Raw genomic sequence first — 16,696 nt, 5'->3', positions numbered from 1 at the left:
CTACACCCCTAACACGGAGGCAGCAGCGGCTCCGAGGCATTACAGGCTGGCCGAGGGCAGCCAGCCCTGCTGCTGCCAGTTTTGTCTTTACTCACAGGTGCTGGGCTCCGGATAAGTCCTCTGTGACAGAAACCCCAAGTCTTGCCGTAGACAGAAGCCTCTGGGCCCTGGAAGCTGCGGCAGCAGCAGCTCCGAGGTCTTTATGCATGGGCCAATGGCTGCTGGTCCCGCTGCTTCTGGTTTTGACTTTACTCTGGGGTGCCTGGCTCCCGAGGGCAGCTGGCCCTGCCGCTGCTGCTTTTGTCATTACTCACAAGGGCCAGGCTCCCGATGAGTCCTCCGTGGCAGACGCCCCTGTCACTGGGCGCAGGCAGAAGCCTCTGGGCCCCGACCGCTTCAGCAGCCAAGGCTCAGGGCCATTATATGCTGGCCCAGGGCTGCCGCCTGCCCCTATAGCATATCTTTATCAGCATAGTTAGGTGACGCTTTTAAAGAGCCTAAAATTAAACTCTAATATCACCTATTTCTACAATTGTTGAGGTTTGAATAATGTCAGCTTTTTATTTTTCTTTGTTTCTAATATATCTTTCTCCAAGCCAGAATTAGCTGGATGTATAGGGGGTTATGTTTCAATGTTTAAGTGGATCCTAGGTTGGTTAAATCTCCTGGAAACTACCTGTCATACTCACAGTACTTACAGTGCTCTATATAAGGCTTTGCTGCTAACACTCAAGAGCTAGGCAACACTTGCCACCATTTCTTGTTATCCAACCCTTTTCAGCTCACTGGGAGAGAGAACCAGTAGCCAAATCTTCAGAAAGTCTCCATGGTGATTTTTGTTTTTGTTTTTTTTTTTTTAGTCTTGTTTTGTTTTGTTTTTGTTTAACCCATGTGTGCCTTGTCCAGGGAGTACCATCCTGTGGAGGACTTCCCATTTAAAACACCCTTAAACTGTCTAAACTTTATTCATGTCTGAGAAAGTGAGCTCACTAATAATGTCTTGATCATTTTCATGTGATAATTTTCATGTCTTTCTTGCATGCACACATGCATGTTCACACACTCTCAACACAAGGGAGAGCAAGTATTTCTTAAATTATTCTACACATGGGGTGAAACTAAAATCCAAACTAGTATGGAAGATTATAGCATAAATAATTTCATTGCAAATATTACTTTTCTCTCCTAGGCCTTAGGTTCTCCATTTAAAGCATGTTGGGTGAAACTAGTCAATCTTTAAGAACTCACACAACTCTGACACTTTTTGGCTTTTTGTGTCTGTAAAACCTCCAGACCAGAATGAGAAGAGTATAAAACAAATGTCATTGTCTATGGAATGTGGTAAAGGTGAAGGGATGAGTCCTAGGTGTTGTTCTAATTTTCCACATTCCATTAGTGCTCCTTGTCAGTTAAAATCATTTGAATATGTACTCTCATTAAATTACATTTATTTGTAGCACATTTTCTTATTTTTAGATTAAAATAAGTACATAGAAAAATTCTGGTATTTTCTTCCCATACCCAAAAGAACCATGTATTTTCTCTGAGTGTACATACCCCACTTTGAAAATCTCTCATTTAAAGGGCAAGTTCAGAACTTATCGCTCCAGGTATTTTAAGCTCTACTTCTGGGCAAAATAAAACTTCTGAAAGCTACACATCTTATATGACTTTCTCTGTCCTATTCCTATGATTAGAAGTTGCCATTGTCTCCTTAAAAGCTCTAAGCTCATGTATGTTCAGCATCAAGTCCAGAAGGTAGTTCCATAAACAATGTCAATATTGAATTTCATTAGTTCGACTTGTTAATGTGAGTATCTCTGGACTAATCATGACAGCCTTGGAATAGAATAAACTGACCAAAAATTGGGCTTATGTTCACTTCTGAGAATAGTGGAGAGTCTGGCAAATGCGCACAAAACACAGAATAAGAAGGAAAGAGGTGTTTCCCAAAATAAAAATCTGAGTACTCTTACATGAATGAAGAGCAATGGTGCTAGGGTTTTATGCATGCCCATAACATCTGATTTGGTTATTTTTATCATTAGAAAAGGTTGTAAGACCCATCACACTTCACCTTTTGCTTTGACTTCCAGGAAGGTGAAGACAAGGCTTTGTGCTATGATTCAACATTTATCCTAAGTTTTCTGGCAGTCCTTTCTGTTTACCATCATGGGCCAGCCACCCACACACCCATGTCAAATACCCACATTAACCTATTGTCTTATGACTAGTGATCTTATAGTGTCCTGATCTGTGGTGTCCGTTTTAAGTATTGTAACTGGTTTAGTCCCTTTGCAACTAGATGGCTTATAAATAATTGTCTCATAATATTGCTACATGATCTGTTATCACATTTGACTAGCCAAAGAAGACAAGCCCAGGTCAATGTAAATAAACAAAATACTTAATTGCCTAATTCAAGTATCAAAGTACCTCCTTAACTTTTCAGGTCCCTAACTTTGGGTACTCCCCCCCAATGTGCAGGAATAGTGTATCCTCTGGAATAAACTTTTTGTCTCTTTTTTAATGGTGAGAAAGTGCTCTGAAAGGAAATTCTGCATGGGAAAAGGTGACATTTTCACATGAACAGCATAGATTTGCTTTTAACATAGTGTGATTTGAGTGATACTAAGCATAGGCTACCTTGCACACATTAAGGAGAAGAGTGCCTTCACCTGCAAGTAAAGGTCATTTCTTACCAAAGCCAGTCTATAACGCCTAGAAGAAAAAACTGTTTCTTCACATGTGCAAACAAGCTTACAAGAATCATAAAGAATCAAGGAAAAACGACACAACCATGTAACACAGCAAACTTTCAGTAACTTCACCCAAAGAAATGGAGATGCATGAACTGCCTGACACATAATTCAAAACAGTTGTTTTAAAGATGTTCAGAGAGTTACTAGAGAATGCAGATAAACAATTTAACAAAGTCAGTAAACCAATACAAGAACAAAATGGAAGTACAAAAAACATAAAACAATAAACAAGAACCAAATAGAAAATTTAGAGCTGAAGAATAAAATGACTGAACTGAAGAATTTAATAGAGAGCTTCAACAGCACACTTAACAAAGAAGAAGAAAGAATTTAAATTATCCAGTCAGAAGAGCAAAAAAGAAAAACAATGAATAAAGGCTATAAAACTTAGAGAACACTGTTGACAGAAATAATGTATAAATCATTGGATTACCAGAAGGAGCAGTTAGAAATAAAAGGGTTGAAAGTTTGTTGAAAGAGAGAGAGAGAGAGAGAGAGAGAGAGAGAGAATCCAATGTTGGCAAGGATGTGCAGAAACTGGACTATATGCATTGCTGATGAAAATGTAAAATGGTGTAGCTCTTGTGCAAAACAGTATGATGGTTCTTTTTTTAAAAAAAAAAGGTTTTATTTATTTATTTTAGAGAAATGGGGAAGGGAGGAAGAAAGATAGGGAGTGAAACAGCAATGTATGGTTGCCTCTAGGACAGCCCATACTGGGGACCCGGCCTGCAACCCAGACATGTGCCCTCACTGGGAATCAAACCAATGATGCTTTGGTTTGCAGGCCTATGGTCAATCCACTGAGCCACACTAGCCAGGGCTAGTATGATGGTTCTTAAGAAATCAAAAGTAGGAATACCACATGATCCAGCAATTCAAGTTTTGGATATGTATCCAAAAGTATTTGTAGAAAGAGTTAGAACAGATGTTTATACAATCATGTTCACAGCAGAATTATTCATAATAGCCAAAATGTAGAAACAACCCTTTTGAAATATTATGCATAAAATATTGTGCTGTTATGCATAAGATAATATTACACTAAGCAGATGACCAAAGGACAAATATTGTATGATTCTACTTATATGAAATACCTACTATAGGCAAATTCATAGAGATAGAAAGTACAATAGTGTTAATTAGGCACTGGTGGAAGGAAGAATGGGGAGTTATTATTTAACGGATATAGAACCACCATTTGGAATGATGAAAAATTTGAAGATGGATAGTCATAATGGTTGCACAACTTGGGAATGTACTTAATGCCACTGAACTGTATACTTTAAAATGATTAATTTGGTAAATTTATGTGATATGTATTTTATTACAGTAAAAATAGGCATATAAACATATTCAAATACTTATTCAACAAATATTTACAAAGAACCTATAGTATTACAGGCATTACACTAAGTAGGTCACTGAGTGCAAATGGTAAGTTGTATGAGTATACAACTTAAGTTCTAAATCAGATTCTATCACTAACCAACCCTTTATTTTGGCAAAAAAATATTTCTTCTCTATGTGATTTAGGTTTTTATCTCTAAAATTAAGGGGTTTAATTAAACCAAACTTAAATTTACATCAGAATTATTCAGAGTACTTGTTAATAGACCTATTACTAGCTTCACTCAATAGGTTGTACTCATTAATTTAAAGATGGAGTGGGGTTATTTTTAAAATTAAAATTAAATAAGTAATATCAGGAGGCTATACTGCAAGTAGGCTGTAGGCCAAACTTTGAGAAATGCCCTCAAGAAAGTCAGAAGATTCTTTTAGCTCTAAAAGTACATGAATTGATTTCATTCACTCTCCACTCACAGTTTTAGATTGTTTCCCATCAATCATTTCTTTATTTTGAGTGCTATATCTAGTTTGCACACTGTTGTCACCATTAACATATTCATATTCATTTATCCATTAGCATGGGTTATTCCATAAAATTAAAAAGAGCTTTAGAAATCTGACACTGAACTAATCATACAGCTCACTTGGCAAGTCCAGGGATACAAAAAAGCAATATTTCCCTAGAAGAACAGAAAGGGACAAGAAAAATGGGAAAACATATGTTATAAGAAAAACTGATTTATTAGACCTTTCCCTCCTCAGCTCCATCCTGGGCAAGTTACCTATTTAAACTTATTGAAAACCCACCCCATTTGATGTTTTCTAACAAAATAAGTGAAAACAATGCACATGACAACTAAAGCTAGAGTTTGTGTTAAGGGAAAATTTGAGGTTTTAGGGACCAGAAGTTGGGATATATTGGCAGACAATACTTCCAATCTAGTTCCCAGAATAATAAGACCCATTGGGAGATATCTGTGAGATATTCGAAGAGGAAAATTGCCTCTTAGTGAGTTGTCTAGGCCAGGAAAAGCTAGATTTTATTTGGATATCTAATTATTAATCTTACTTAGCTGAAAACCGAGTTAACGCTCTTAATAGTTTTGACAGATCTTCAGTTATTAATTATATATGGACAGAGTCTACTTTGTCATCTTCAGACAAAGTTAACTAGCTGCAAATAGATTCTTCTCAGATCACTGTCTAGGATGGGGTACGTGAGATGAGGGACAGGAGACAGAAATTTTAAAAAATTCAGATGAAAAGAAGGAAGAGAAGAGAAGGGAAGGGAAGGGAAGGGAAAGGAAGGGAAGAGGGGAAATTTCTTCTGGGCACTGAACCTAGGCTTGTGGGCTTATGAAAATTTGCTAGAGCTAATAGTCAACCATGAGTTTCATCACTATTCTTCTTGAACCTGAAAATGGAAGCACTTATTGTAGGCATATGGAACAGTGGTTCTTTTATTATTGTTGTTGTTCAATTACATTTATCCATTTTTCCTGTTGCTCATCCCTGCCCTGTCCATCCTCACCCCACTCTCACAGTTAATCCCCACCTCATTGTCCATGCCCATGGGTCCTCTATGCGTGTTCTTTGACTTGCCCCTTCCCCTTCTTTCCCTGTTATCCCCCACCTGCCTCCCCTCTGGTCCCTGTCTGTTTTTTTATTTCAATGTCTCTGGTTCTATTTTGCTCGCTTGTTTGTTTTGTTGATTAGGTTCCACTCATAGGTGAGACCATATGGTATTTGTCTTTCGCAGCCTGGCTTATTTTACTTAGCATAATACTCTTCAGTTCCATCCATGATGTCGCAAACGATGTGAGTTCCTTTTTTCTTTCTGCTACTTAGTATTCTGTTGTGTAAATGGACCACAGTTTTTTTTTATCCACTCATTTACCGATGGGCACTGAGGTTGCTTCCAGCACTTGGCTATTATAAATGGTGCTGCTATGGACATTGGGGTGAATAGGTTCTTTTGAATGGTGTTTCAGGATTCTTAGGGTATAATCTCAGCAGTGGAATTGCTGGGTCAAAAGGCAGTCCCATTTTTAGTTTTCTGAGAAAATTCCATATTGTTTTCCACAGTGGTTGTACCAGTCTGCAGTCCCACCAACAGTGCACTAGGGTTCCCTTTTCTTCACATCCTGTCCAACACTTGTTTGTTAATTTGTTTATGATGGCCATTCTGACTGGTGTAAAGTGGTATCTCATTGTGGTTTTAATTTGCATCTGCAATGGCTAGTGATGCTGAGCATTTTTTCATGTGTCTATGTGCCCTCTGTATGCAGTGATTCCTAAACGGTAATTTACAATAACATTTTCATGGAATTTGAAAGACAAATAACATATCTCCAATGTTGTGCTGGATTTTCTCTTCAGAAGGATAGATTTCTGCAAGTTCCCTCTGGTGAGTGAGTGTCCACCCAATTCTGCACTCACCCAATATTTGCTTGACAGCAGCAAAAGGGATCTCCCCTTCCCCATTTCTCTAATCCTACTAGCAATAATGTTGATGTGATAAAATCAACCAGTCAGATTAAGAGATTAAGTACACCCAGTAGATGTTAGAGTTACAAGACAGGAACCTGGATATTCAAACACTTTGTAAAAAAAAAAAAAGTCCACCAACTGGCTAAAACTCCTACATGAAAAAGAACTACATGTCTTTCTAGTTTTAGCCACAGTGCTATTAATCAATGCTTAACTGATAGTTTACTAACACAGCTTCCCAAGACAGATCCAAAAGAAAAAATGTGAAATGTCCAAGGGAAATTTTAGAGAAATCTAGCCAGCTCACTAAGAACAGTGTTCAGAGTTCCAAAAAAATATGACATAGATCTTAGAAAATTTTAGAGTGTATATTTACATAGATGCATTCTAATACTGCTCTAGGAGTATACTTTACTGAAGTATTTTGACCAAAATGTAGACATTCAAGCTGTCAGAAATGGAATTTTTACATTTAATAGAGCTGAATGTACTGGACTTCTTCCCAAGGGAGCCATAATAAATTTGGACCAAGAAATCCCTGAACTGAATTCAACATTAGTATTTATTACACTTCTGCAGTAGAAGAAAGTCTCACTCAGTTAAGGAAAACAGAGTCAAGGTAATAAATGATTTATCTAAGGTATAATGTGCTCATACTGATCACAAGAAAATGTTTATACTTGGAATTTAGAGTTTGATGTCCTTATTTTTAAAAAACATGTAAAATCAATTCTTATTTTTTAACCTGTTTGGATAATTTATTAAATAGTTCATTTAAGTTGTTCTATTACTAATTAAAATATTTAAAGATAGAATTATATTATATGTGTAATGTACCTTAATATAATCTGGAGTAAAAAGAATGGGTGCAGACATAGAAGAAAAAAGATTGGGCATGTGTTGGTTGAAACTGAATAATGGGCATATGAGAATTCATTATACTAATTGTTATTCTTTTGAATGAATATTAATGAATTTCTGCATATATATATACATACATATATATATATACATACACACACACCCATATACGCATCTGAGTGAAAAAGTTAAATTTATTTAATAACAGAGAGAACTCCAGACCATTTTTAAAGATTTAATTTTTATTTTTTAAAATATTTTATTTATTTATTTTTAGGGAAAGGAATGGAGGGAGAAAGAGAAGGAGAGAAACACCAATGTGTGGCTGCCTCTCATGAGGCCCCCACTGGGGACCTGGCCCGCAACCCAGGCATGAGCCCTGACAGTGACCCTCTGATCCAAAGCCCGCAGCTAATCCACTGAGCTACACCAGCCAAGGTGTATTTTATTTATTTTTAGACAGAGGGGAAGGAAGGGAGGAAGAGAGGGAGAGAAACATCAATGTGTGGCTGCCTCTCGCACACCCCCTACTGGGGACCTGGCCTGCAACCCAGGCATATGCCCTGACTAGCAATGGAACCAGCAATTCTTTGGTTCTCAAGCCTGTGCTCAATGCACTGAGATACACCATCCAGGGCCATTTTTTAACCCAATATTACATGTTTTTAGCTTAAACAGGTACGGTGTGGTCAGTTTATAGTAAGAACAATCACTTCAGAGCTAAGAAGGTGGTGGAGTAAGTGGAAGTTTCACTAACTTTTCCACAATACCAAACTGCACTTACAACTAAATTATAGAACAATCTCCCTGAAAAATCAGCTGAACACTAGCTGAACAGAAGGATTTTAAAGAAATTTTTACTGAATTTATTGGGATGACATTGATTAATAAAACTATATAGGTTTCAAGTGTACAATTTTGTAATACACCATCTGTATATTGTATTGTGTGCTCACCATCCAAAGTCAAGTCTCTTTATGTCACCATTTATCTGCTCTTTTTAAAAAAGACTGTATTCATTTTTATTTAGACACGGGGGAAAGGAGGAGGAAGAAAGGGAGAGAAGCATCCATGTGAGAGAGAAATATCAATCAGTTGCCTCTTGTACATCCCTGACTGGGAACCAAAACTGCAACCCAGGCATGTGCCCTGACTGGGAATTAAACCAATGACCTTTCACTTTGCAGGATGACATCCATGCAACTGAATTACATTGGCCAGGGCACATATGCTTCTTTACCCAATTCTACCTATCCCAACCCCCTTTCCCTCTGGTAATCATCACACTGTTGCATCTCTGTGAGGGTTTTTTTCTTAATCCCTTCAACTTTTTCACACAACACCCACCCCTCCCCTCTGAACAAAAGTCTTATAACCAAGGATTTATAGATGCCACATTGAAACTGGTATAAAGGGCAGAGACTGAAAAGGGCTGGCCCAGTACCCACTTGCAGGGGTTGAGAATCCACAGAGATATCTCAGCTGCAAAGATCCTGAGTCACATGGGGTCTCAAATATATGCCAGGGTTCCCTACTCAGAGCGTGAGAGCTGGGAAGAAGTGCCCACATCTGGCTGTGGAAATCAGCAGAAATTGGATTCTCCAGGGAGGAGTGAAAGTCTTCTAGAAACACAGGCACCCTCTAAAATAGCTAACACAAAAAATTCTTTTTCATAGCCACTCACCCTTAGTTCCTAAAGAGGGAGGGAAGCTCAGAGCAAACTGGAGTTGTGTGAGAAGAGACTGGGTTTTGTGGCTCCAGGGAGAGAGCTGAAAGGACAGCTGCCAGAGTCCTTAGGTTCAGTCCCTTACCCACAGATGGCCCACAGATGCCATCTTTGCTGGGTCAAGCATGCCTCTCCACATGGTACCAGCATTAAAAAATCACTAGGTCCACCCTCCCATACTCATACTCATGATGCCCCACCCTGCAGAACTCATACCTTGCAGGAAAATCAGCTTCCTGGGCCCAGGATATACATTATTTTGGAGGGATCTTGAGGAGGAATGGGAAAACTCAGGGGGTGACATAGATGGAGTTGTATAGCTCTGGAGTGGGACACACTTCCTGATCCTTACCCTGCCAAACCTGATAAGTGCCACCTTCCATAAGAAATTCAACAGCCCCACCATCCAAACTGCCAATAGCCCCACCTTGTTGAGCTCACACCTTGCAGAGACATCAGCTTACTGCTGCCAGCCTGGACCCATGATGCAGGCTTTCTTGGAAAGCTCTCAAGGAGGTTTGATCAGACTTGGGTTGGACTGAGTTGTGTGGTTGTACAGCTGGGGTTATTTTTTTCATCACACACATGACCAATACCATCATTCCCGCGAAGACTCCACCCTTTGCACAGCCAAATATTAGTCTGTTTGGGCCTGATAAATTCTGATGTCCTCACCCTAACAACTCCCTGTAGGCACCTGGCAGATGGAGGCTGGCTTTAGCATACTCTGGGACGTTTGCTGGGTGGCCTCAAACACAGCACCAGTGTCAAGTTTGAATCTGCATTAACTTGGTGAACACCACACACCCCTACCTGGTAACTCACTGAGAACCTATCTGACCAAATTTGTATCACCAAGGCTTTTTCAGTGACTGAGCCTAACAGGCAGCTGGCAGATGGAGGCAGGCAATAGCAGATCTTGATGTGACTTGGGCCTTTTGTTGATGTGCTTCTGGGCTCAGTGCTCGTAGAACCTGGCATTGGTGTGTAGCTTGGCCCCTTCCACACACACCGAGGCTCATTAGAGTTAGTCACCAACTGTGGATCACTTTGTAGCTTAAAACAGGTATTTTGGGCCAAGAGGCCCCAGAACAACACACCTGGTGGCAGGCTTCAGACCACATTGGAGTATTACCCAAATAGCTCCAGAAGCAGCATACCCAAAGAGAGATATAATCAGACATCAGACACTGCTAGGGAAAATTTGATCGACTGGGTAAGCCCCTACACAGGAGCTCAAGTACACACTATGGTTGGTTTGATCTTCATAATCAGCCAGCCTGAAGGTCAATCCCACCCATGGATGTCCCAACAGCAATCAAGAATCAGCTACAACAAAATAGCTCATATAATTCACACAAGGGATATTCCTGGAGCATCTAGCTCAGGTGATCAGAGAAACTACAGTGCTGAGACCCAGAAGACATCTGCTACATGAGGTCATCACACCAAGACTGAGAGACCTAGCAGATCTACCTGACAAACAGAAACACATAGAGAGGCAACCAAAATGGTCAGACAAAGAAACATGACCCCTCAAAAAAGTACAGTAGAAATCCCCCCCAAAAGAACTAGATGAAATGGAGACAAGCAATCTACTGGATACAGAGTTCAAAACAATGGTTATAAGGATGCTCAATGAAATTAGAGGAAGTATAAATGAACTAAGTGAGAACTAAAAGAAAAGGATAGTAAGTATAAAAAGGACATCACAACCATTAAAAAGAATTAATCAAAACAAAAATACAATATTTGAAATGAAAAAATACACTAGAAGGAATTAGCAGCAGATTAGATAAAGCATATGATCAAATCACCAATTCAGGAGAAAATTAGCAGAAGACATCCAAATATGGCAGCAAATAGAAAAAAAAAATTTAAATGAGGATAAATTAAGAGACCTCTTGGATACCATCAAGCATGACATCTGTATCAGAAGTAGCAAAAAAAAGAAGAAAGAGAAAACAAGAGACAAAGAACCTATTTGAAGAAGTAATTACTAAAAACTTCCCTAACTGGGTTAAGAAAAAAGATAAACAAGACCAGGAATCACAGAGAGTCTCAAACAAGATGAACAAAAAAATGCCCATAACAAGACCCATCATTTTTTTTAAGCAAAAGTTGCCCTGGCTAGTGTGGCTCTGTGGATTGAGTGCCAGTCTGAGAACCAAAGGGTCACTAGTTCAATTCCCAATCAGGGCACATATCTGGGTTGTGGGCCAGGTGCCCAACAGGGGGCACACAAGAGGCAACCACATGTTGATGTTTCTCCCCTTCACTTTCTCCTTCCCTTCCCCTTTCTCTGAAAATAAATAAATAAATCTTTTTTAAAGTAAAGATGAAAAACAAAAGCAGCAAGAGAAACACCATTACTTTACCTAGTAGAGGGCTCCTATAAAATTGTCACCTGATTTCTCAATAGAAATATTTCAGGCCAGAAGGAAACGACACAAAACATTCAAAGACATGAAATGCAAGGACTTACAACCAAGTCTATTATCATCCTAATCCCCAAACCAAATAAAGACATAACAAAGAAAGAAAACTTTAGGCCAATATTGCTGATGAATATAGATGTTAAATCCTCAACAAAATAAGGCAAACCACATTCAGCAATACATTAACAACATCATAGAGAATGACCAAGTAGGATTCATCCCAGGGATGCAAGGATGGTACAATATTCACAAATCAATAAAAACAATACATCACATAAACAAAAGCAAAGACAAAAATTACATGATCATACCAATGATGTGAGAAAAGCATTTGATAATATATAGCACCCATTTATAATAAAAACAGTCAGCAAGTTGGGAATACAGGGAGCATTCCTCAACTCAATAAAGGCCACATATGAGAGACCTACAGCCAACATCATACTCAATGGGCAAAAACTAAAAGCCTTTCCACTAAGATCAGGAACAAGACGAGGTTGTCACTTTCACCATTCTTATTCAACATAGTATTGGAAGTCCTAGCCAAAGCAATCAGACAAGAAAAGGAAATAAAAGGCATCCAAATCAGAAGAGGAAACAAAACTGTCATTGTTTGCAAATGAAAACAATACATAGAAAATCCTATACACTTCACAAAAAATTGCTTGACCTAATAAATAAAATTAGTAAAACAGTGGTTTACAAGGTCAATATTCAGAAATCAAAGGTATTTTTGTATTTCAATGATGAAATGTTAGAAACAGAAAAAGGGAAAAATCCCATTTGATATAGCAACAAGAAAAATAAAGTGCCTAGGAATAAACCTAGCCAAGGAGGTAAAAGACATGTACTCAGAAAACTACACAACACTGAAGAAAGAAATCAAGGAAGACACAAACAAATGGAAACATATACCGTGTTCGTGGATTGCAAGAATTAACATCATTGAAATGTCCATACTACCCAAAGCAAGTTACAGATTCAATGCAATACCTATTAAAGTACCAATGGCATATTTCACAGATATAAAACAAACATGGTAAAAATTTAAATGGAACTATAAATGGCTCCAAATAGCTGCAAAAATTTTGAGAAAGAAGAACAAAGTAGGAGGAGTCACAATTCCTGATACCAAAGTGTAGTATGTGGCCACTGTAATCAAAACAGCATAAGCACAGACACATGGACCAATGGAACAGAAGAGAGAGCCCAGAAATAAACCCAAGTCTCTATGGTCAATTAATAGTTGACAAAGGGGAGAGCAACACAAAATGGAGTAAAAATAGCCTCTTCAACAAATGGTGTTGGGAGAGGTGGAGAGCTACATGCAAAAAATGAAACTTGATCACCAACTTATACCATACACAAAAGTAAATTTAAGGGGGATGAAAGACTTAGATATAAATCATGACACCATAAAAGTCCTTCAGGAGAATATAGGCAGGAACATCTCAGATATTCCATGCAGCAATATTTTCACTGATATGTTCCCTAGAGTAAGGGACATAAAGGAAAGAATAAACAAATGGGATCTCATCAAAATAAAAAGCTCCCGCATGGCTAAAGAAAACAGCATTAAAATGAAAACAGGCTGACAGGAACAAGAGGGGAGAGGGGAGAGACTTTCAGAGGAAAAGGGGAAGGACTCACAGGAACAAGAATAAAGGACACATGGACAAAAACTATGGAAGGTGGAAATGGGAGGGAGGTGGGGAGCACTGGGGGTGGGCTGGGATGGGAGTAAAAGACAGAAAATTGTACTCGAACAATAATTAAATTTAGAAAATGCTTTAAAATTAATAATATCAAATTTTAAAGTAATTATGATACTCCAGAGGAGGGGAATGCTAGTTTAAAATGTATTGTTTAATAGGTCATAACAGTTTATAACTATATAAACAAATAAAATGTACAGTTAACATTAAAAAATAAATCAATTAAATGAAAAGAGAACTAACTATATGGGAAAACATAATTGTCAATGATACCTCAGACAAGGGTTTGATCTCCAAAATATATAAAGAACTCACACAACTCTACTCTAAGAAGACAAGCAACCCAATAAAAAAATGGGCGAAGGTCTTGAACAGACACTTCTCTAAGGAGGACATACAGAGGGCCCAGGGACATATGAAAAGATGCTCAGTATCTCTAGCCACCAGAGTGACACAAATTAAAACCACAATGGGATACCACTTCACACTGGTTAGAATGGCCATCATAAACAAAGCAACAAACAACAAGCGCTGGCCAGGCTGTGGAAAAAAGAGAACCCTAGTGCACAGTTGGTGGGAATGCAGACTGGTGCAATCACTATGGAAAATAGTATGGAATTTCCTCAGAAAACTAAAAATGGAACTGCTTTTTGACCTAGCAATTCCACTGCTGGGACTATATCCTAAGAACCCCAAAAGAATCCAAAAGAACTTATGCACCCCAATGTTCATAGCAGCACAATTTACAATAGCCAAGTGCTAGAAGTAACCTAAGTGCCTATCAGTAAATGAATGGATCAAAAAAGTGTGGTATATTCACACATTGGAATTCTATGCAGTAGAAGAGAGAAGGAACTCCTACCCTTTGCAACAGCATGGATGGAACTGGAGAGCATTATGCTAAGTAAAATAAGCCAGGTGGTGAAAGACAAATACAATATGATCTCATCTTTAAGTGGAACCTAATCAACAAAAGAAACAAGCAAGCTAAATATAACCAAAGACATTGAAATTAAGAACAGACTGACAGTGACCAGAGGGGAAAGGGGAGGGCATAATGGGGAGAAAATGGTGAAGGGTTTACAGGAACAACTATAAAGGACACATGGACAAAAGCAAGGGTGGGGTGGAAACAGGGGAAGAAGATAAGGCTGGGGTGATGGGGAGGGGTGGGGAGAAAAAGCAAAAAATTGTACTTGAACAACAATAAAATTCGAAAGTATTTAATAAAAAAAGAAATATGAGGAAAGCTATGATGTTTAGAACTATGAAGACAGTTTTGATATCTAATAATAATAATAATAAGATGGCTTTTACTAGGCTCGGAGAATAATAAATAAAATGAACATTTTGATTATTATGTCTATCAAAAAACAGTTGTCACACATATATACAATGGGATATTATTCAGCCATAAAAGAGAATAAAATTTTACCATTGTGACAACAAGGATGGACTTAAAGGGTATTATGGTAAATGAAATGAGTCAGTCAGAGAAAGACAAATACCACATGATCTATTTATATATGGAATATAAGGAATAAAATAAATGTACAAACAAAATTGAAACAGAGTCATGGATAGAGAACAGTCCTAGATTAATGGTTGCCAGAGGGGAAACCCTTCTGGGAGTAGGTTGAGGGTTTGTGGGACTGAGTGCAAAAGGGGAAGGGATTAAGAAGTACAAGTTGGTATTACAAAATAGTCACAGGGATGGTAAAGTACATAGAGAATATAGTCAATAATATTTTGATAATGATGTACAGTGTCAGGTGGGTACTGTAAATATTGGAGGGAACACTTTCTAAAGTATATGATTGTTGAACTACTAAGCTGTGCACTTGAAACTAATACAAAATAATATTGAATGTAACCTCAAATTTGAAAAATAAAATTTTTTAAAAAGTTCAAAATAGACCGATTACTTTATGCATTTATTCCCTGAGCTTAAAACTTGGGCCATTATTATTTTAAGTTGTTTATGTTTATCCTGATTAGATTAACATTTCAAAGGTATGAAATATACCAATCTTTGTACAAGTTGTGTATAATCAGCATTGTTTAAAAAAGGCTGGAAAAAAATCTCTCAATTATTGGCCAGAGTCAAGCTTGAGGACCAGAGATCCTATTTCTGCCTCTCAGTTCTGCTTCTGAAGCTCCTGCAAAATAGAAGGCACTGGGGTCAGGGAGATAGGCTTAACAACAGACACCACCCTCCAAGGGGCAGTTTCTCTGTTGTTTGAAGAGATCCAAGAAGGAAAATGTAAGGCTTTAAGGAAGTACTGTGCCTATAGCTGAACCAGCAAATGTGCAGTAAGGGGTTACATGAAGAAAACTTAGTCAACAAATAGAAGAAATATGATCTTAGCAAAGTGAAATAAGTGGTTAAGGCTGAGGAAATTCTGCTGAGGAAATGGTCTGTGAAATTCAGGAAAGTTATAACTGCCCGCCCTCCAAACACACATTACATACTTTAACAACTGAGGAATAAGTGAGTTAAAATAGCCACACTCACTTGACAGTTTATCTCTTGCTCACTCCTCCCGCCCAAGTATGGTAGTGAATATAGTGAAGTTACTTTTGGGAAGGCACAGAAGAGGCATATATATGATTTGAGGACATTTGGAGCATGGGGCAGATCCCATATTTGTAGCCCACTACTTTTTTTTTCAGGTCTACCAACACATCAGAAATTTCTCCTTAGGAAAACATTTACCACTTCCTAGGAAAATCTTTCTGCAACAGCCAAAACGCCTAATTCCTAACATAATGGTTTTTACAGAAGATACCTGAAAGTACTGGGGATACGAAGTGCCAAAAAGATAACTAAGATGAAAAGAGGATCAGAGACAATCGTTTTGACTTCACTTTTTTAAAAAAAGTAGAACTGTTTTCAGAAAAAGAGACAGGGACAGTAGAGAATAGATTTTTCTTTCTGCCAATGCACAAAAAAATCAGATAATTAGTTGTTAACAAGCTTTAAGACTACAGCAAAAAACATTTCCTCTGTCACCTCATCTCCTTTTCTATCCACAGATTATATACTCTAGAAAATATAGGGTTTTAAGTCATTCAAATGAAATTGGTCAAAACCTGACAATGGAGAATAATCTTAGTAGAGTATGGATGGTAATGAATTTATCTATGCAAGGTGTGGATAAATGGTAGGGTAAGATGGGGGAAATGGCTCATCTTTCCACTGGAGGAAAGCATGCACCTCTTCAGGGAGAGAAAAGGAGAGTAGGACCTCACAGTACTCATCCATGTGTGTGAGAACACTGACAAAGATCCTCATGTATATCAGTGAAATTAACAAGTGACTAAATACAAAAAAAAAAAAGAAGTGACTAAATA

General features: G+C 38.1%; 1 long non-coding RNA gene across 1 annotated transcript in view; it reads right to left on the bottom strand.

The window, feature by feature from the left end:
- The window catches only part of LOC118996758 (uncharacterized), a 193,660-nt gene that overhangs the window by 135,378 nt on the left and 41,586 nt on the right, over positions 1 to 16,696 (bottom strand). The window lies entirely within an intron of this gene.

The sequence above is a fragment of the Sturnira hondurensis genome, unplaced genomic scaffold (assembly GCF_014824575.4).
Source record: "Sturnira hondurensis isolate 20B ecotype Veracruz unplaced genomic scaffold, ASM1482457v3 Scaffold0011576, whole genome shotgun sequence".
Taxonomy (NCBI): Eukaryota; Metazoa; Chordata; class Mammalia; order Chiroptera; family Phyllostomidae; genus Sturnira; species Sturnira hondurensis.
Note: the sequence above shows the minus strand (reverse complement) of the source record. Positions and strands in the feature narration are given on the sequence as shown.